Here is a 21,331-nt window from a genome sequence, read left to right as displayed (position 1 = left end):
ATTTTATATTGGAGGTCTATATAAATAAATTAAAAAATCCTTTTTTCCCCTGAATGTATGCATGCTTAGATTACTTGTACAAATAACTGAATATTCCATTTCATTCACTTCAATGGGATGAACTCTAGAAAAAGAATGAAAAGTGATTTGATAATCAGCTCCCAAATTTTATGCTTTTTTTTTTTCTGTTTCCATCAATTTCCTGACATAGTTGGCATAAGCAGGAAAATCTCAGTAAATCGAGCAATTGAAGACTCAAGTAAAGCCTCAAAGTTCTTGCAGAACTCTGGCAAATCACGTATATCCTATGTTGCTTTTGGTTTCCCACCTCTTCTTTGCTTCAAATCTCCAGGAAAGTTCCTTTTTTCATGAAAGCTGTGAATTTTCAGCATCCTTCTTGGCTTTTACAAAGTTGTGGCAGGCGATTGCTTTGGCAATTTTTACACCAAGCTCTAGAGTAGCTAGCTGATTGTTGAGTTTCTCGGCCTTCTCAGTGTTCCATGCTTCCACAGCCTGGTCTATGCTCTTTTCAAGGCCCAAATTTTCATTTTATTCTTTGCTTCAGATTGTTTTTATTTATTTATTTTAATATAAATTTATTTATTTTAATTGGAGGTTAATTACTTTATAATATTGTATTGGTTTTGCCATATATCAACATGAATCTGCCACAGGTATACACGTGTTCCCCATCCTGAATCCCCCACCCTCTTCCCTCCCAGTACCATCCCTCTGGGTCGTCTCAGTGCACCAGCCCCAAGCATCCAGTATCATGCATCGAACTTGGACTGGCAACTCATTTCATATATGATATTATACATGTTTCAATGCCATTCTCCGAAATCATCCTACCCTCGCCCTCTCCCACAGAGTCCAAAAGACTGTTCTATACATCTGAGGTTTTTGCTGTCTCGCATACAGGGTTATCGTTACCATCTTTCTAAATTCCATATATATGCATTAGTATACTGTATTGGTGTTTTTCTTTCTGGCTTACTTCACTCTGTATAATAGGCTCCAGTTTCATCCACCTCATTAGAACTGATTCAAATATATTATTTTTAATGGCTGACCTGCCTCTTGAGAAATCTGTATGCAGGTCAGGAAGCAACAGTTAGAACTGGACATGGAACAACAGACTGGTCCCAAATAGGAAAAGGAGTACATCAAGGCTGTATATTGTCACCCTGCTTATTTAACTTATATGCAGAGTACATCATGAGAAACGCTGGACTGGAAGAAACACAAGCTGGAATCAAGATGGCCGGGAGAAATATCAATGACCTCAGATATGCAGATGACACCACCCTTATGGCAGAAAGTGAAAAGGAACTAAAATGCCTCTTGATGAAAGTGAAAGAGGAGAGTGAAAAAGTTGGCTTAAAGCTCAACATTCAGAAAACGAAGATCATGGCATGTGGTCCCATCACTTCATGGGAAATAGATGGGGAAACAGTAGAAACAGTGTCAGACTTTATTTTTTTGGTCTCCAAAATCACTGCAGATGGTGACTGCAGCCATGAAATTAAAAGACACTTTGAATCAGTTCTAATGAGGTGGATGAAACTGGAACCTATTATTCAGAATGAAGTAAGCCAGAAAGAAAAACACCAGTACAGTATACTAACACATATATATGGGATTTAGAAAGATGGTAATGATAACCCTGTATGTGAGACAGCAGAAGAGACACAGATGTATATAACGGACTTTTGGACTCTGTGGGAGAGGGCAAGGGTGGGATGATTTGGGAGAATGGCATTGAAACATGTATACTATCATGCAAGAAAAGAATCGCCAGTCTATGTTCGATACAGGATACAAGATGCTTGGGGCTGGTGCACGGGGATGATCCAGAGAGATGATATGGGGTGGGAGGTGGGAGGGGCGTTCAGGATTGGGAACTCATGTACACCCGTGGCTGATTCATGTCAATGTATGACAAAACCAATACAGTATTGTAAAGCAAAATAAAATAAAAATAAAAAATAAAAAAATAAAAAATGCTTACTCCTTGGAAGAAAAGTTATGACCAAACTAGATAGCATATTCAAAAGCAGAGACATTACTTTGCCGACTAAGGTCCATCTAGTCAAGGCTATGGTTTTTCCAGTAGTCATGTATGGATGTGAGAGTTGGACTGTGAAGAAGGCTGAGTGCTGAAGAATTGATGCTTTTGAACTGTGGTGTTTGAGAAGACTCTTGAGGATCCCTTGGACTGCAAGGAGATCCAGCCAGTCCATTCTGAAGGAGATCAGCCCTGGGATTTCTTTGGAAAGAATGATGCTAAAGGTGAAACTCCAGTACTTTGGCCACCTCATGGGGAGAGTTGACTCATTGGTAAAGACTTTGATGCTGGGAAGGATTGGGGGCAGGAGGAGAAGGGGACGACAGAGGATGAGATGGCTGGATGGAATCACTGACGCAGTGAACGTGAATCTGAGTGAACTCTGGGAGTTGGTGATGGACAGGGAGGCCTGGCGTGCTGTGACTCATGGGGTCACAAAGAGTTGGACACAGCTGAGAGACTGAACTGAACTGAACTGAACTGAACTGAACTGAATACTCCATTGGGTATATGTACCACAGCTTTCTTATCCATTCATCTGCTGATGGACATCTAGGTTGCTTCCATGTCCTGGCTATTATAAACAGTGCTGCAATGAACATTGGGGTACACGTGTCTCTTTCAATTCTGGTTTCCTCAGTGTGTATGCCCAGCAGTGGGATTGCTGGGTCATAAGGCAGTTCTATTTCCAGTTTTTAAAGGAATCTCCACACTATTCTCCATAGTGGCTGTACTAGTTTGCATTCCCACCAACAGTGTAAGAGGGTTCCCTTTTCTCCACACCCTCTCCAACATTTATTGCTTGTAGACTTTTGGATAGCAGCCATTCTGACTGGTGTGAAATGGTACCTCATTGTGGTTTTGATTTGCATTTCTCCGATAATGAGTGATGTTGAGCATCTTTTCATGTGTTTGTTAGCCATTTGTATGTCTTCTTTGCAGAAATGTCTGTTTAGTTCTTTGGCCCATTTTTTGATTGGGTCATTTATTTTTCTGGAATTGAGCTGCAGGAGTTGCTTGTGTATTTTTGAGATTAGTTGTTTGTCAGTTGCTTCCTTTGCTATTATTTTCTCCCATTCTGAATGCTGTCTTTTCACCTTGCTTAGAGTTTCCTTTGTTGTGCAGAAGCTTTTAAGTTTAATTAAGTCTCATTTGTTTATTTTTGCTTTTATTTCCAACATTCTGGGAGGTGGGTCATAGAGGATCCTGCTGTGAAGTATGTCAGAGAGTGTTTTGACTATGTTCTCCTCTAGGACTTTTATGGTTTCTAGTCTTACATTGAGATCTTTAATCCATCTTAAGTTTATTATCATGTATGATGTTAGAAGGTGTTCTAGCTTCATTCTTTTACAAGTGATTGACCAGTTTTCCCAGCACCACTTGTTAAAGAGATTGTCTTTAATCCATTGTATATTCTTGCCTCCTTTGTCAAAGATAAGGTGTACATAGGTGGGTGGGTTTATCTCTAGGCTTTCTATTTTGTTCCATTGATCTATATTTCTGTCTTTGTGCCAGTACCATACTGTCTTGATGACTATAGCTTTGTAGTAGAGCCTGAAGTCAGGCAGGTTGATCCCTCCAGTTCCATTCTTCTCTCTCAAGATTGCTTTGGCTATTCGAGGTTTTGTGTATTTTCATACAAATTGTAAAATTATTTGTTCTAGCTCTGTGAAAAATACCGTTGGTAGCTTGATAGGGATTGCATTGAATCTATAAATTGCTTTGGGTAGTATACTCATTTTCACTATACTGATTCTTCTGATCCATGAACATGGTATATTTCTCCATCTATTAGTGTCATCTTTGATTTCTTTCACCAGTGTTTTATAGTTTTCTATATATAGGTCTTTAGTTTCTTTAGGTAGATATATTCCTAAGTATTTTATTCTTTTTGTTGCAATGGTGAATGGAATTGTTTCCTTAATTTCTCTTTCTATTTTCTCATTATTAGTGTATAGGAATGCAAGGAATTTCTGTGTGTTGATTTTATATCCTGTAACTTTACTATATTCATTGATTAGCTCTGGTAATTTTCTGGTGGAGTCTTTAGGGTTTTCCATGTAGAGGATCATGTCATCTGCAAACAGTGAGAGTTTTCCTTCTTCTTTTCCAATTTGGATTCCTTTTATTTCTTTTTCTGCTCTAATTGCTGTGCCAATGCCCAAATTTTCAACTTTATTTCCTCTTAACAGTGGAAGTCAAACCTCTCATTGACTCCAAAATAGTAAGTTCCTTCCACTGGATTTCACTTGAAAACTGTTCATTACGAGAGTCTTCTTCATTCTTTAATTTGCTTTTTCTGGAGTGTTTTCTTTTTTTCTTTCCTGTTCTTGAAGTTGAGATTTTTCTGTTCAGAATGCATTTTATGCAATTCTTGAAATTTATTCCACTGTTTAAGGGAATTCCAGAGGGATACTCTTCATGTGTATTTACATTTGCCTCTGCTTCAGTGTTTGGTACATCTGTAGGAATCTCTGAGATCTCTGTCTTTGTAAAGATCTCATCCTCTTTACTCTCTTATAAGTTAATTTCAGAGTTGTCTTATATGATCTCATCAGAATTCAACTCAACATCAATTTTACTTAGGTCAGGAGGTAGCATCCCACTCTATATCTTAAGACCTTGCAGATATCTTTTAAATTAGTGTTTTCAAAGAACTATTTAAACTGAAATTGCTGGATCATATGGTAGCTCTCTTTTTAATTTTTTGAGGAAACTCCTTACTGTTTTTTTTTTTGTAGTAGTTGCACCAATTTACACTCCCACCAGCAAGTGCACAAGGGTTTCCTTTTATATAGATCCTTGCTAACATTGCCATTTCTTCTTTTTGATAATAGTCATTCCAAAAGGTGTGAGGTGATATCTCATTGTGACTTTGATTCACATTTCCTTGATCATTAATGATGTAGAACATTTTTTCATGAAATTTTTGACCATCTGTTTGCTTTTTTTGGTAAAAATGCCTCCTTAGAACTTCTATTTCTTAGTCAGTTTTTAAAAAATATTGAGTTGTATGAGTTTTAAAATTTGTTTTGGATATTAGCCCCCTTATCAGATATATGATTACAATTATTTTCTACCATTCAGTAGGTTGCCTTTTCATTTTGTTGATGGTCTCCCTTGCTATTCAAAAGCTTTTTAGTCTGTAAGCCACGTGGTACAGCCAAAAAAAAATGTCACTCAGAATGCTAACTATCATCTTGCTGAAGTGTGTTGTAATCTTTTCACTGGTGGAGGAGCTTGCCTCCATGTTGATGGTTAATGATTGATCAGGGTGGTGGTTGTGGCTGATGGCTGATTGTTGGGGTGCCTGTGGCAATTTCTTAAAATAAGACAACAATAAACTTCACTGCATCAACTGACTCTTCCTCTCATGAAAGATTTCTCTGTGTCATGTAATGCTGTTTGATAGCATTTTACCCACGGTAGAACTTCTTTTAAAATTAGAGTCAATTCTCTCAAACCTTGCCTTGGATTTGTCAACTAAGTTTATGTAATTTTCTAAATCATCTGTTGTCATTTCCACAATCTTCACCAGGAACAGATTTCATCTCAAGAAATCACTTTCTGGTCATCCATGAGAAGCAATTCCTCATCTATTAAAATTTAATCATGAGATTGCAGCAATTCAGTCACAACTCAGGCTCCACTTCTTTTTAATTTTTTTTTTAATTGAGGGAAAATTGCTTTACAGTATTGTACTTGTTTCTGCCATACAACAATGCAAATCAGCAAGAAACATACTTACATCACCTCCATCTTGCAAGCTCCATTTCTAATTCTAGTTCTTTTGCTATTTCTACTGCAGTTGATGTGACTTCCTCCACTGAAGACTTGAACCCTCAAGGTCAGCCATGAAGGTTGGAATCAACTTCTTCCCAACTCCTGTTAATGTTGATATTTTTATGCCTTCCCATGACTCATGAATGTTCTTAATGGTACCTAGAATAGTAAATCCTTTCCAGGAAGTTTTCAATTGACTGCCCAGATCCATCAGAAGAATCACTATCTATGGCATCTATAGCCTTACAAAATGTACTTCTCAAATCATAAGACTGGAAAGTTGAAATGACTCCTTGATCCATGGGTTGCAGAATGGATGTTGTGTTAGCAATTTAAAAACAACATTTATTGTTTGTAGACTTTTTGATGATGAACATTCTGACTGGTATGAGGTGATATCTCACTGTAGTTTTGATTCGCATTTCTCTAATGAGTAACATTGAGCATCTTTTTATGTGTTTGTTAGCCATCTGTATGTCTTTTTTGGAGAAATGTCTGTTTAGGTCTTTCCCCCACTTTTTGATTGGGTTGTTTGTTTTTCTGATATTGACTTGTATGAGCTGCTTGTATATTTTGGAAATTAATGCTTTGTCAGTTGTTATTTCATTTGCTATTACTTTTTCCCATCCTGAGAACTGCCTTTTCCCCTTGTTTATAGTTTCCTTTGCTCTGCAAAAGATTTTAAGTTTAATTAGATCCCACTTGCTTATTTTTGTTTTTATTTACATTACTCTAAGAAAGAGAGGGGTCATAGAGGATCTTGTTGTGGTCTATGTTAGTTATAGAGCATTCTGCCTGTGTTCTCCTCTAAGAGTTTTATAGATTCTGGTCTTACATTTAGGTCTTTAATCCATTTTGAGTTTATCTTTGTGTATGGTGATAGGAAGTGTTCTAATTTCATTCTTTTACATGTAGCTTCCCAGTTTTCCAAGCACCACTTATTGAAGAGGCTGTCTTTGCCCCATTGTATATTTTTGGCTGCTTTGTCAAAAATAAGGTAGCAATAGGTGTGTTGGTTTATCTCTGAGCTTTCTATCTTGTTCCACTGGTCTATATTTCTATTTTTATTTATTTAATTTTTTAATAAAAATTTTTTTTTTAATTTTAAAATCTTTAATTCTTACATGCGTTCCCAAACATGAACCCCCCTCCCACCTCCCTCCCCATAACATCTCTCTGGGTCATCCCCATGCACTAGCCCCAAGCATGCTGTATCCTGCGTCAGACATAGACTGGCGATTCGATTCTTACATGATAGTATACATGTTAGAATGCCATTCTCGAAAATCATCCCACCCTCTCCCTCTCCCTCTGATCCAAAAGTCTGTTATACACATCTGTGTCTTTTTTGCTGTCTTGCATACAGGGTCGTCATTGCCATCTTTCTAAATTCCATATATATGTGTTAGTATACTGTATTGGTGTTTTTCTTTCTGGCTTACTTCACTCTGTATAATCGGCTCCAGTTTCATCCATCTCATCAGAACTGATTCAAATGTATTCTTTTTAATGGCTGAGTAATACTCCATTGTGTATATGTACCACAGCTTTCTTATCCATTCATCTGCTGATGGACATCTAGGTTGTTTCCATGTCCTGGCTATTATAAACAGTGCTGCGATGAACATTGGGGTACATGTGTCTCTTTCCATTCTGGTTCCCTCAGTGTGTATGCCCAGCAGTGGGATTGCTGGGTCATAAGGTAGTTCTATTTGCAATTTTTTAAGGAATCTCCACACTGTTCTCCATAGTGGCTGTACTAGTTTGCATTCCCACCAACAGTGTAGGAGAGTTTCCTTTTCTCCACACCCTCTCCAGCATTTATTGCTTGCAGATTTTTGGATCGCAGCCATTCTGACTGGTGTGAAGTGGTACCTCATTGTGGTTTTGATTTGCATTTCTCTAATAATGAGTGATGTTGAGCATCTTTTCATGTGTTTGTTAGCCATCTGTATGTCTTCTTTGGAGAAATGTCTATTTAGGTCTTTGGCCCATTTTTTGATTGGGTCGTTTATTTTCTGGAATTGAGCTGTATAAGTTGCTTGTGTATTTTTGAGATTAGTTGTTTGTCAGTTGCTTCATTTGCTTATTTTCTCCCATTCTGAATGCTGTCTTTTCACCTTGCTTATATTTTCCTTTGTTGTGCAGAAGCTTTTAATTTTAATTAGATCCCATTTGTTTATATTTGCTTTTATTTCCAGAATTCTGGGAGGTGGATCATAGAGGATCCTGCTGTGATTTATGTCGGAGAGTGTTTTGCCTATGTTCTCCTCTAGGAGTTTTATAGTTTCTGGTCTTACATTTAGATCTTTAATCCATTTTGAGTTTATTTTTGTGTGTGGTGTTAGAAACTGATCTAGTTTCATTCTTCTACAAGTGTTTGATCAGTTTTCCCAGCACCACTTGTTAAAGAGATTGTCTTTACTCCATTGTATATTCTTGCCTCCTTTGTCAAAGATAAGGTGTCCATATGTGTGTGGGTTTATCTCTGGGCTTTCTATTTTGTTCCATTGATCTATATTTCTGTCTTTGTGCCAGTACCATACTGTCTTGATGACTGTGGCTTTGTAGTAGAGCCTGAAGTCAGGCAGGTTGATTCCTCCAGTTCCATTCTTATTTCTCAAGATTGCTTTGGCAATTCGAGGTTTTTTGTATTTCCATACAAATCTTGAAATTATTTGTTCTAGTTCTGTGAAAAATGTGGCTGGTAGCTTGATAGGGATTGCATTGAATTTGTAAATTGCTTTGGGTAGTATACTCATTTTCACTATATTGATTCTTCAGATCCATGAACATGGTATATTTCTCCATCTATTAGTGTCCTCTTTGATTTCTTTCACCAGTGTTTTATAGTTTTCTATATATAGGTCTTTAGTTTCTTTAGGTAGATATATTCCTAAGTATTTTATTCTTTTTTTTGCAATGGTGAATGGAATTGTTTCCTTAATTTCTCTTTCTATTTTCTCATTATTAGTGTATAGGAATGCAAGGAATTTCTGTGTGTTGATTTTATATCCTGCAACTTTACTATATTCATTGATGAGCTCTAGTAATTTTCTGGTGGAGTCTTTAGGGTTTTCCATGTAGAGGATCATGTCATCTGCAAACAGTGAGAGTTTTACTTCTTTTCCAATTTGGATTCCTTTTATTTCTTTTTCTGCTCTGATTGCTGTGGCCAAAACTTCCAGAACTATGTTGAATAGTAGTGGTGAAAGTGGGCACCCTTGTCTTGTTCCTGACTTTAGGGGAAATGCTTTCAATTTTTCACCATTGAGGATAATGTTTGCTGTGGGTTTGTCATATATAGCTTTTATTATGTTGAGGTATGTTCCTTCTATTCCTGCTTTCTGGAGAGTTTTTATCATAAATGGATGTTGAATTATATTTCTGTTTTTAAAACAGACATTTCTCTAAAGAAGACATACAGATGCCTAAAAATACATGAAAAGATGTTCAACATCACTCATTGTTAGAGAAATGCAAATCAAAACTACAATGAGATACCACCTCACACTGGTCAGAACGGCCATCATCAAAAAGTCTACAAACAATAAATGCTGGAGAGGATGTGGAGAAAAGGGAACCCTCTTGCATTGTTGGTAGGAATGTGAATTGATACAGCGAGCATGGAAGACAGTATGGAGATTCCTCTAAAAAACAAGGAGTAAAGCCACCATCAGTTCAGTCAGTTCAGTCGCTCAGTTGTGTCCATCTCTTTGCAACCCCATGAATTGCAGCACGCCAGGCCTTCCTGTCCATCAACAACTCCCTGAGTTTACCCAAACTCATGTGCATTGAGTCAGTGATGCCATCCAGCCATCTCATCCTCTGTTATCCCCTTCTCCTCCTGCCCCCAATCCCTCCCAGGATCAGAGTCTTTTCCAGTGAGTCAACTTTTCACATGAGGTGGCCAAGGTTTCAGAGTTTCAGCTTTACCATCAGTCCTTCCAGTGAAAACCCAGGACTGATCTCCTTTAGAATGAACTGGTTGGATCTCCTTGCAGTCCAAGGGACTCTCAAGAGTCTTCTCCAACACCACAGTTCAAAAGCATCAATTCTTCAGCGCTCAGCTTTCTTCACAGTCCAACTCTCACATCCATACATGACCACTGGAAAACCATAGCCTTGTCTAGACAGATTTTTGTTGGCAAAGTAATGTCTCTGCTTTTGAATATGCTATCTAGGTTGGTCATAACTTTCCTTCCAAGGAGCAAGCGTCTTTTAATTTCATGGCTGCAGTCACCATCTGCACTGATTTTGAAGCCCCCCCGCCCAAATAAAATCTGACACTGTTTCTACTGTTTCCTCATCTATTTCCCATGAAGTGATGGGACCAGATGCCATGATCTTCGTTTTCTGAATGTTGAGCTTTAAGCCAACTATTTCACTCTCCTCTTTCACTTTCATCAAGAGGCTTTTTAGTTCCTCTTCACTTTCTGCCATAAGGGTGGTGTCATCTGCATATTTGAGGTTATTGATATTCTCTGGCAGTCTTGATTCCAGCTTGTGCTTCTTCCAGCCCAGAGTTTCTCATGATGTACTCCGCATATAAGATAAATGAGCAAGGTGACAGTATATCACCTTGACGTACTCCTTTTCCTATTTGAACCAGTCTGTTGTTCCATGTCAAGTTCTGTTGCTTCCTGACCTACGTATAGTTTTCTCAAGAGGCAGGTCAGGTGGTCTGGTATTCCCATCTCTTTCAGAATTTTCCATAATTTATTGTGATCCACACAGTCAAAGGCCTTGGCATAGTCAATAAAGCAGAAATAGATATTTTTCTGGAACTCTCTTGCTTTTTCCATGATCCAGCGGATGTTGGCAATTTGATCTCTGGTTCCTCTGTCTTTTCTAAAACCAGCTTGAACATCAGGAAGTTCACAGTTCACGTATTACTGAAGCCTGGCTTAGAGAATTTTGAGCATTACTTTACTAGCGTGTGAGATGACTGCAATTGTGTGGTAGTTTGAGCATTCTTTGGCATTGCCTTTCTTTGGGATTGGAATGAAAACTGACCTTTTCCATTCCTGTGGCCACTGCTGAGTTTTCCAAATTTGCTGGCATATTGAGTGCAGCACTTTCAGAGCATCATCTTTCAGGATTTGAAATAGCTCCACTGGAATTCCATCACCTCCACTAGATTTGTTTTTAGTGATGCTTTCTAAGGCTCACTTGATATCCCATTCCAAGATGTCTGGCTCTAGGTGAGTGACCACACTGTCATGATTATCTGAGTCATGAAGATCTTTTTGTACAGTTCTTCTGTGTATTCTTGCTACCTCTTCTTAATATCTTCTCCTTCTGTTAGGTCCCTACCATTTCTGTCCTTTATCGAGCCCATCTTTGCATGAAATGTTCCCTTGGTATCTCTGATTTTCTTGAAGAGATCTCTAGTTGGGAATTCGTGAATTCCCATTCTGTTATTTTCCTCTATTTCTTTGCATTGATTGCTGAGGAAAGCTTTCTTATCTCTCCTTGCTATTCTTTGGAACTCTGCATTCAGATGCTTATATCTTTCCTTTTCTCCTTTGCTTTTCACTTCTCTTCTTTTCACAGCTATTTGTAAGGCCTCCTCAGACAGCCATTTTGCTTTTTTGCATTTCTTTTCCGTGGGGATGGTCTTGATCCCTGTCTCCCGTACAATGTCACGAACCTCTCTCCATAGTTCATCAAGCACTCTATCTATCAGATCTAGTCCCTTAAATCTATTTCTGACTTCCACTGTATAATCATAAGGGATTTGATTTAGGTCATACTTGAATGGTCTAGTGGTTTTACCTACTTTCTTTAATTTAAGTCTGAATTTGGCAATAAGGAGTTCATGATCTGAGCCACAGTCCAAACCACCATAAGTAAGTAAGTAAGTAAATAAGTAAGTAAGTGAAGTTGCGTCCAACTCTTTTGGACCCCATGGGCAACAGTGTACCAGGCTCCTCTGTCTATGGGATTTTCCAGGCAATAGTACTGGAGTGGATTGCCATTTCCTTCTCCAGATGATCTTCCCGACCCAGGATCGAACCTGGGTCTCCCGCATTGTAGACAGATGCTGTACCGTCTGAGCCACCTGGGAAGTCTGACCATAAGACCCAGCAATTCCACTGCTAGGCATATACCCTGAGGAAACCAAAATTGAAAAAGACATATGTACCCCCATGTTCATTGCAGCACTATTTACAATAGCTAGAACATGGAAGCAACTTAGATGTCCATCAACAGATGAATGGATAAAGAGTTCTAATGAGGTTCTAATAAGGTGGATGAATCTAGAGCCTATTATACAGAGTGAAGTAAGTCAGAAAGAGAAAGACAAATACTGTTTAATAGCACATATTTATGGAATCTTGAAGGGTGATACTGATAAAATTATTTGCAGGGCAGCAATGAAGACACAGAGATAGAGAACAGACTTATGGACAATGGAGAGTGGGGAAGAAGGAGAAGGTAGGATGTATATAGAGAGTAACATGGAAGATTACATTACCATATGTAAAATAGCAGATGGGAATTTTCCATATGACTCAGGGAACTCAAACCTGGGCCCTGTAACAACCTAGAAAGGTGGGATGGTGAGGGAGGTTTAAGAGGGAAGGGGCATGTGTATACCTATGGTCGATTCTTGTTGATGTTTTGAGAAACCAACACAATTCTGTAAAGCAATTATCCTTCAATTAAAAAATAAATTGAAAATGCAAAAAAATTTAAACTAAAAACAACATTAATCTCATTGTACATTTCTACCCGAGCTCTTGGGTGACCAAAAATAGTAATATTTTGAAATTACTGTCAATGTGCTTAATCATTTCTAGCTTTTGATTTAAAATGAGTAAAGTGTGGAGCTTTACTCCACCAGGGAGCTGTCCTGGCAGCTCAGATTGTAAAGAATCTGCCTGCAATGCAGGAGACCTGGGTTTGATCCCTGGATTGGGAAGATTCCCTGGAGAGAAAAGTGTGACTCTTCCTTTTACTTGAACACTTAGAAGCCATTGTAATTAATTAGCTTAATTTCAAATTTTTGTCTCTCAGGGAATAGAGAGGCCTGAGTAGAGTGAGAGAGATGAAGGAATGGCTGGTTGGTTGAGCAGTCAGAACACACACAACATTTATTGATTATTAACTTCAGCATCTTATGTGGGCATGGTCTGTGGTGCTCCAAAGCAATTACAATAGTAACATCAAAGATCACTGATCAGATCACCATGATCAATATAATAATAATGAAAAAGTTTGAAATATCGAGTGAATTATTTTGATAATATGAGAGACATGAAATGAGCAAATGCTTCTGGAGAAATGGTGCCAATATACTTGCTTGGATGCAGGGTTGCCATATTTTTCACAATTAGTGAAAAACACAGTACCTGTGAAGCACAGTAAAGCAAAGGACAATAAAACAAGATATGCCTGTAAAATCACCATGCTCTATGTTAGATCCTCAGAACTTATTCACTTTATAACAGAAAGTTTTCACCCTTTGACCAACAGTCCAAGTGTCCATGAATTCATGAATGAGTAAAGAAAATGTGGTATAACTATAAAATTGAATTTTAGTCAGCTATGAGAAAGAAAGAAATTCTTCCATTTGTGACAAATGAATGGACCTGGAAGATATTATGTGTGAAGTAAATCAGAAATGGAAAAATGAATACTATATTACTTATATGTGGGATCTAAAAAAGTCAAACTCACAGAACCAAAGACTACAATGGTGGTTACCAGGGGCTGAAAGTGGGGGAAATGGCAGATGGGGGACTTTCAATGTTAAAAGTAAGAATGTCTTGGGTCTAGTTGTCCTAAACCAAGTTGCCCTAAAACTAGCATCCTTCTTAGCAGGTAGGGTGACAGGGCTTGAGGAATGCTTTATAACACTTTGGTTAGATGAAAGTCATATGTTATCCCTAATTGGGATAGTAGAAAACCATTCAGAAAGGAAGACAGAAGGAAAAAAATTCTGAGGTTTATTGGGCAATTAAAGCCATTGTCAAGATGTCAGTGAATGAGAAGCTGTCAGGGATGACAAGGAATGTCTTTTAGTATAAACATGGACATTATAAGTGATAATCCATAGAAGAAATTTTTGGAAGCAGTGGCAGTTTTTCTTCAGAGCATAAGGAGTGCTCATATAAACTAGGAAATGGGGTAGGATTGGGTTCCTGGCTCTCTTAGTGTAGAACTAGATTGGTGACTCACTCCATTTTGAGGCTGATAGAGGTTATTACACCTAGATTTGAAATGACCACTTGCAGTTAAATTTCCTTTGTGACCTGTATTCAAGATAAGGCATTCATTCGATTGTTTACTGAATGCTTATAATAAACTTGGCCATATGCTAGAGTGTGTTAGGGATAAAATGATAAACAACATTGATGTGACCCTTACCTTTATGGTAGGTAATTATTTAAATGCTGTAAGAGAAGTATCGGGGCTCAGAGAGAATATATGACAGACATCCAATATGCCTTGTGAATCTGGGAAAGCTTTCCAGGGGAAACGAGGTCTAAGCATAGGCCTGGAGAACAAATGAGGGTTAGCTAGGTGATCAGATGCATGACAAGCATCCCAGGCACAGGGAACAGTTAGAGAAAAAACAAGGAAGAGAAGCCATGCATTTGGAGAATTATGGTATGGTCCAATATAACTAGAGTAGGCTGTAATTCTCCAAGTGTGATCCACAAACCATTTGCATCAGAGTTACATGGACTGCTTCTTAAAAAATTGAAGGGTCCTTGTAGGGGTGGGGAGCTGAATGAATTGAGAGCTTGAGAGTGACACACATGCAGTATTGATGCTATGTATAAAATAGATAACTACTGAGAGCCTACTGTATTGTATAGTTCAAAGAACTATACTCAGTGTTCTGTGGTGACCCTAAATGGGAAGGAAATCCAAAAAAGAGGGACTATATTTAAACATATAGCTGATTTGCTTTGCTGTACAACAGAAATTAACACAACATTGTAAAACAACTGTACTCCAATAAAAATTAATAAAAAATGAAGAGTTCCAGATTTACTGTATCTCCATAGTAGCATCTGTAAATCTGGATTTCAGTTTGTTTTCTTGGTGATTATGATGCACTATAATGTCTATACAATAAGCATCCATACATTCACGTATCAAGAAAAATAATATGAATGTGAACCTCTGTGTGTGTGTGTGTGTGTGTGTGTGTGTATTTAGGAGCTAACTCTTCTATCTTTCTCATAATTTGAAAGACTTCTCTTCCTAAGGCCAAAGTCTCTAGGGCTCAGTTACCCTAGGTCTCTCTGCTAGGCTGGGGTGATCAATGTCTGGGTACACTTATAATCCATTTCGGGCACACTGATTGGGAAGCTCTGCTGTTGACTATAAAAAGGAGTAGATTTTGTCTAATAGGCAATGATCCACTGAAAGGTTTTAGGAAGAAAGTGACTTGAACTGATTTGTTGTTTAGAAAAATTATTCAGTTTACAAGAGACTGGATTAGAGTAGGGGCAAAATTGAAAATGTGGAGTTTTTTAGGAGGATATTGCAATAGTAAATTCTTCAACTCATCTGGCTTGATAAATAAAAATGCACTGTTTTATTCAAGAGTTAGAGGTTAGCAACACTTTCCTCATCCCTCTATTTTCTTTGTGGCTGATAAAATCAGGCACTGTCCTGAATGTTAGGAGCTGCAAGGAGAAGATTTTGTTTCATAGTTGAATTTAATTGATTACGATGGCCAACATTCATCCTCACACCTAAGGTTTTTTAAATTAGAAATATGTTCGATGCAGGATACAGGATGCTTGGGGCTGGTGCACGGGGATGATCCAGAGAGATGATATGGGGTGGGAGGTGGGAGGGGGGTTCATGTTTGGGAACTCATGTACACCCGTGGTGGATTCATGTCAATGTATGGCAAAACCAAAACAGTATTGTAAAGTAAAAAAAAAAAAAATGAAGTTATGTGAGGAGAATAAATATCTTATTTAGACACTGTAAAAAAAAAAAAGAAATATGAGAAACTGAAGGTAATGGAGGTCTTCCCTTATGATTGGCTCTGGGTTCTGTCCACGGGACCCCCTTCATTGAATGGGAGAGGTAAGATCAGAATCCCTGAGATAGAACACAAAATCAGAATTCAGGAAAATGCCTATTGGTGCATAAACCTGCAGAAGCAGAAGTGCCAGGGCGTAAGAGATAGCTGGCAATGGGGAAAAAGTACCCAAGATAAATGAGACATATTCTGGCTGACCCCTCTCCTGCTCTGCCAGTTCCCTTGAGATCTGTGGACGGTGATTCCTTGCTTCTGTGAGTGGTAACCAAGACTAAGGTAATCTCAAGGTCACAAAGGGATCTGCAGAGGGCAGTGGTATATGAGCCTAGGGGTTTGAAAAGCTACTTGTCTATGAAGCATTTCTCATTTGGAGAGGGACTGATTCATTTGGGGGAGGAATCTGGCTTCTGGAGATGTGTGGTGTGGTTTGACCCCCTGGAGCCTGCATGGCCTGCTCAGGGGCAGTCTTCTCACCCTAATTAAGACTTTTGCTGCAGGTAAAAGAAACAGCTCCTGCTATCCAGAGTAAATTAGTCACAAAGAAACCTGCTCCTCATTCTGTCTCCTGGCTTCCCATAAATGACTGAAGCCCAGTCTTGGAATTGGTATGTACTTTTAATTATTTCAAGAGCTGGCATTGCTTGCCTCATAGTAAAAGTGTCATGAAATTACTGTAAGGTTGCATGAGTTTGGGCCATAAATCTTATTCACTTCGGCTACATCTCACATCTTAATTCACTAGAGTATAAAATGCCATTTACACTGGTTCATAGTTCACTTAATCATAATTAAATGACCTTAGAGAGTAGTAATTTGTTGAGGCTCTGGCTTTGATGTGACACAAAGAACAAAGTTGGCTAGTCATGTGGACAGGTTCCTCTATACTTTTACACTGGCCACAGACCTTGTGGAGTATATAATGTTGGCTTTTTGGTGTGGGCATATACTCTGGTTACATGGAACATCTGGGCTACAGATGTGGTTGAGGGGACCAGCTAAATTGTCCCCTCTGGAATTTTGTGGAAACATCTTCAGGCCTCTCTAGGACTTGCCTTGTTTCCTTTCAGGTCTTCATAGAATGAGTGTTTACCCAGTGTTGAGCCTAGATAAGAGATGATGAGGGCACTTCCTTTTTAAGCTTCTCATCCTTGTGTTATTTATTCTCTTTCTAAAATGATGAAAGGATCAGTGGCTCAAGGGCTTTCAGACTACTTCCAGGTGTAAGTCTCCCTAAGCTCATGTCCCAAATCATGATGTGTTTTTTGGGATCTAGATCCTCAAGACCAACAGCTCTGGGTGCCATTACTATTTGGACACTCCACTTAACTTGGCACAACTTTGTTGTATTCCCATCAAAATGGATTCGTCTCATCATCTCCATCATCGTCAGTGGCACTTACCATCCTTGTGACCTCCCAAGTTCTAACCCCTGAAGCTCGTGTTAAGTAGAATAGTTCTTCCAAACCCCTGTAGATGTTTGTCCCCTAATCTCAGAAGCTTTGAATATGTTAAGATATATGAAAAAGAATTAAGGTTGCTGGAGTTAAGGAATTAAGATTGCTATTCCACTGGTCTTTAGATGGAGAGAGTCTTCTGGATTATCTGGTGGGGCCAATGTAATCACAAGGGTCCTTAAAAGTGGAAGAGGAAGGCAGGGGGAGAGTTACAGGCAAGTGGGACTAGAAGTTCAGACAGAAGCAATGCTGCTGGCTTTGAAGGTGGAGGAAGAGGGTCATAAGGCAAGGAATGTGGGTGGCTTCTAAAAGGTGAAAAGGGCAAGAAAAGAATTCTCACCTAGACCTCCCAAAAGAAATGCAGCTGGTTTATATCTTGATTTTAACCCAGTGAGACCCACATTAGACTTTTGACCTACACAACTGTAAGATAATAAATATATGTTGTTTTAATTCACCAAGTTTGTGGTCATTTCTTATAGTAGCAATAACACAAAAACACTTTTGACTTTTTTCTTTTATCGTATCTAACTAAATGATACCTCTTATGAATCTCTTTTCAGCCACATCTCTCAGATTCTTATCTGATATTTTCTACTTGCTATACAACTTGGTTTTCTTCATGGACTCCAAGATTCTTTGCTCCAAATGATCCTATATATTGATACTAGAAAAATTGTCAAATATGATTTTCATCATATCATTCTTACTCAAGAATAAGTTATGGCCTTACATTGCCTCAATTCCAAAATTCTTATTCTGGTCTCCAAGGCTTCACTGTTGGAGTATGAAATTTATAGGAAATCTCCTTGCTATTGGTAAGTCATTTATATCAATGTAAGGAATTGCTGTTAAAAATATTGCTTGCTAATGAGGCCAATATCTTGCTTTCTTCCTTGTTCATTGAAGTTAGTTTCACACAGGGAAGACATCTAAGACACAACTCTGCTTACATCTACCATAATATTGTTTTGTAAGTGCTATCAATAGCTCAGTTTTTTAAAAGCTTTTTTTTTTAAAGAAAAGCTTCCTGTTTCAGTTATCTATTACTACACAGTACCCCAAAACTTGGTGGTTTTAAAAAACAACAATTTATTCTACTTATGATATTGTGGGTTGTCTGGGTGGCTCTTTTCCAGTGATATTTGTTGGAATCGTTCTTATGTCTGAGTTCAGCTGGTGTTCAAGTTGGGAGATTCTCCTTCATGTCTTTTCTCTCTTTGTGTGATGTCTTATCTTTTAAGGCCTTCCTGTGCCCCCTGCAGTGGAAACTCGGGGTATTAACCTCTGGACCACCAGGGAAGTCCCTCAGGGCCTTTCTAAATAGCCTCTTTCTTTCTCCAGTAGGATTAGCCCAGGCTTTGTTACAGGCTGGGCTCCAGGAAGGAGCATTCCAAGAAGACAATCCTCTATTTGTATCATGCTTGCTAATATTCTATTGGCAAAAACAAATCATGTAGTTAAGCCCAGAGTTAATACTGAGAACCACCCAAGGCCATAAACACTGGGAAGAGTGGTCCATTGGGAGTTAGCTATCAATACAAGTCTACAATAGTTCCCTCTCTCTCTTTTTTTACATATTTTTTTTTTTTTTGGGTCTTGTGGCCTGCAGGCTCTTGGTTCCCTGACCAGGGATTGAACCTAGGCCATGGCAGTGAAAGCAGTCAGGGAATTCCCCTACATTTGTTCTCTTCTTTTTAACCAATAGACTCTTTTTAGAAGATTTAGGTTTATAGAAAAGTTGAGCCTATAGTGTAGAGAGTTCCTGCTTACTCCTCCCCAACAGTTTCTCTTTTTCTTATTTTTTGACAAATAAAATTATATATATTTAAGGTATTCAATGTGATGTTTTAATATGTGTATGCATTGCAAGATGATTATGGCAATCAGATTAATTAGCACATGCATCACCTCCCATCATTACAATTTTGTGTGTTTATCATGGGAACACTTGAGATCTATTCTTTTTTTTTTTTTTTTTGCAATTTTTAAGTGTATAATACTGTATTACTAGCTATAATTACCATGTTGTACATTAGGTCTCCAGCACTTACTCATCTTATAATTGAAAGTTTGTGCCCTTTGATCACTATCTCCTCTTTCTCCCCACGCCTGAGACTCTGGTAATCACCCTTCTACTATATGTCACTGTAAGTATGACTTTTTTTAAAAAAATACTACATGTAAGTGAAATCATGTGGTGTTGGTCTTCCCTTGTCTGGCATATTTCACCTAGCGTAATGTCCCCTAGGTTTATCTATATTGTCACATGGATTTCCTTCTTTTTAAAGGTTTAGTAGTATTGCATCAGTGTGGTCACTTGTTACAACTGATGAACCAATATTGATACATTATTAACTGAAATCCATAGTTTACATCAAGTTCACAGTTTGTGTTATATAGAGTTCCATGGGTTTTGACAAATGCACAATGTTGTATATCCAACATTATAATATCATACAAAGTAATTTCATTGCCCTAAAAATCCCTTGTGCTCTACCTATTCATCCCTCCCTCCACCCTCAATACCTGGCAATCATTGCTCTTTTTACTATCTCCATAGTTTTGCTTATTCCAGTATGTTATATTGAAATAATACAGTAAGTAGCCTTTCCAGGTGGGCTTCTTTCACGTAGAAAGATGTACTTAAGTTCCTTTTCCTTTTTGTTGGCATTTGATGTTACAAGCATGCCAGAGGTAGACCTGACTATAGCCTCAGGGACTTCTCCCACTTTCTGCTAGGCTTTGTTTTTGAAAGACATTTGAATATCTTTTCATGAGGAACCCAGACAGGATGGGAAAATAAGCAAACAATTGTGCCAGCCACTGGATGTGCCTGCCTAAATTCTGAATAACAGCTGTGGCAGATTGTTAAAGTAATTGTCTCTAATGAGTCATGTCTCCTGGGATCTATGCACTTTTATGGTTCTTTCTCATATTGATGTTTGGCTAAGTAACTTGCTTTGGCTACTAGAATATTAGCAAATGTGACACAAACAGAAGCTTGAAAAATCTTTGTGATGTGTGGTTGTCTCTCTTGCTCAGGGAACTCTTTTACCACCATAAGAAGACCAGATTTTGAGGATGAGAGATTTTGAGGATGAGTGACCACACTGAGCAGCCTAGCTCACAGGCAGTACCCACTGCCACAAATACGAAGAAGGGCTTCTTAGACTATCCAACCCAGCTATTGGATAGCTATAGCCACATGAGTGGCCCAAGAGAATCCAGCAGAAACATCACCCTGCTAAGTTCAGCTCCAATTTCTGATTCCCAATATTTGTGGACAAAATTAAATGGTTACTTTTTGTTACTAAATTTTGAGGTGGCTTGTTACATAGCAATAAATATTTGCTACAATAGCTATCTAAATTTGAGTTATCTGTTATGGGTCATTGGCTAGAACTGGTTTGCCTGTAAATGTCCTGCCAGAACCTGTCTGAGTAATCAGAGAATCACAGTAAAACACTAAAGGAACCCAAAATTTATTTGTAGCTATTGTGTTTCTGCTTCCATATCATAGCATAGTGGTTAAAAGAACATACCTTGGAGTCAGACTTCATGGATTTTTATTGCAGCTCCTGTATGTACTTACTAGCTGTGTGAACTTGTACAGGTTATTTAACTTCATTGTGCTTCAATTTCCTCATCTGTAAAATGAACTTTATCACCTATCTCTTAAGGCTGAGATGAATAAGATTATATGATTCATATAAAACACTTATAATAGTGCCTAGCACATATTCTCAATCAATATTGACTTTTTAAAATTATGTAATATAGACAGGGTTTCAAAGCCTAAAGGCAGGTTCTTGCTGGACCAGGCCTCTCTTAGAGAGAACTTTTAAAAATGGGTAAGTGTTTATTAAGACCCTACCATGGGCAAAATCCTCTGCTAAGGGTTTATTTTTTTAAATATAAATTTATTTTAATTGGAGGCTAATTACTTTACAATATTGTATTGGTTTTGCCATACACCAACATGAATCTGCCACAGGTGTACACGTG

At 38.2% G+C, this 21,331-nt stretch overlaps 1 pseudogene; it reads right to left on the bottom strand.

Moving 5' to 3' along the window:
- Positions 1 to 294: 294 nt before the first annotated feature.
- Positions 295 to 21,331, bottom strand: part of LOC101105221 (protein FAM204A-like) — a 72,398-nt pseudogene continuing 51,361 nt past the window's right edge.

This window comes from Ovis aries, chromosome X (assembly GCF_016772045.2).
Source record: "Ovis aries strain OAR_USU_Benz2616 breed Rambouillet chromosome X, ARS-UI_Ramb_v3.0, whole genome shotgun sequence".
NCBI lineage: Eukaryota > Metazoa > Chordata > Mammalia > Artiodactyla > Bovidae > Ovis > Ovis aries.
The sequence above is the reverse complement of the archived record's forward strand: the minus strand, read 5'-3'. Positions and strand labels throughout refer to the sequence as shown.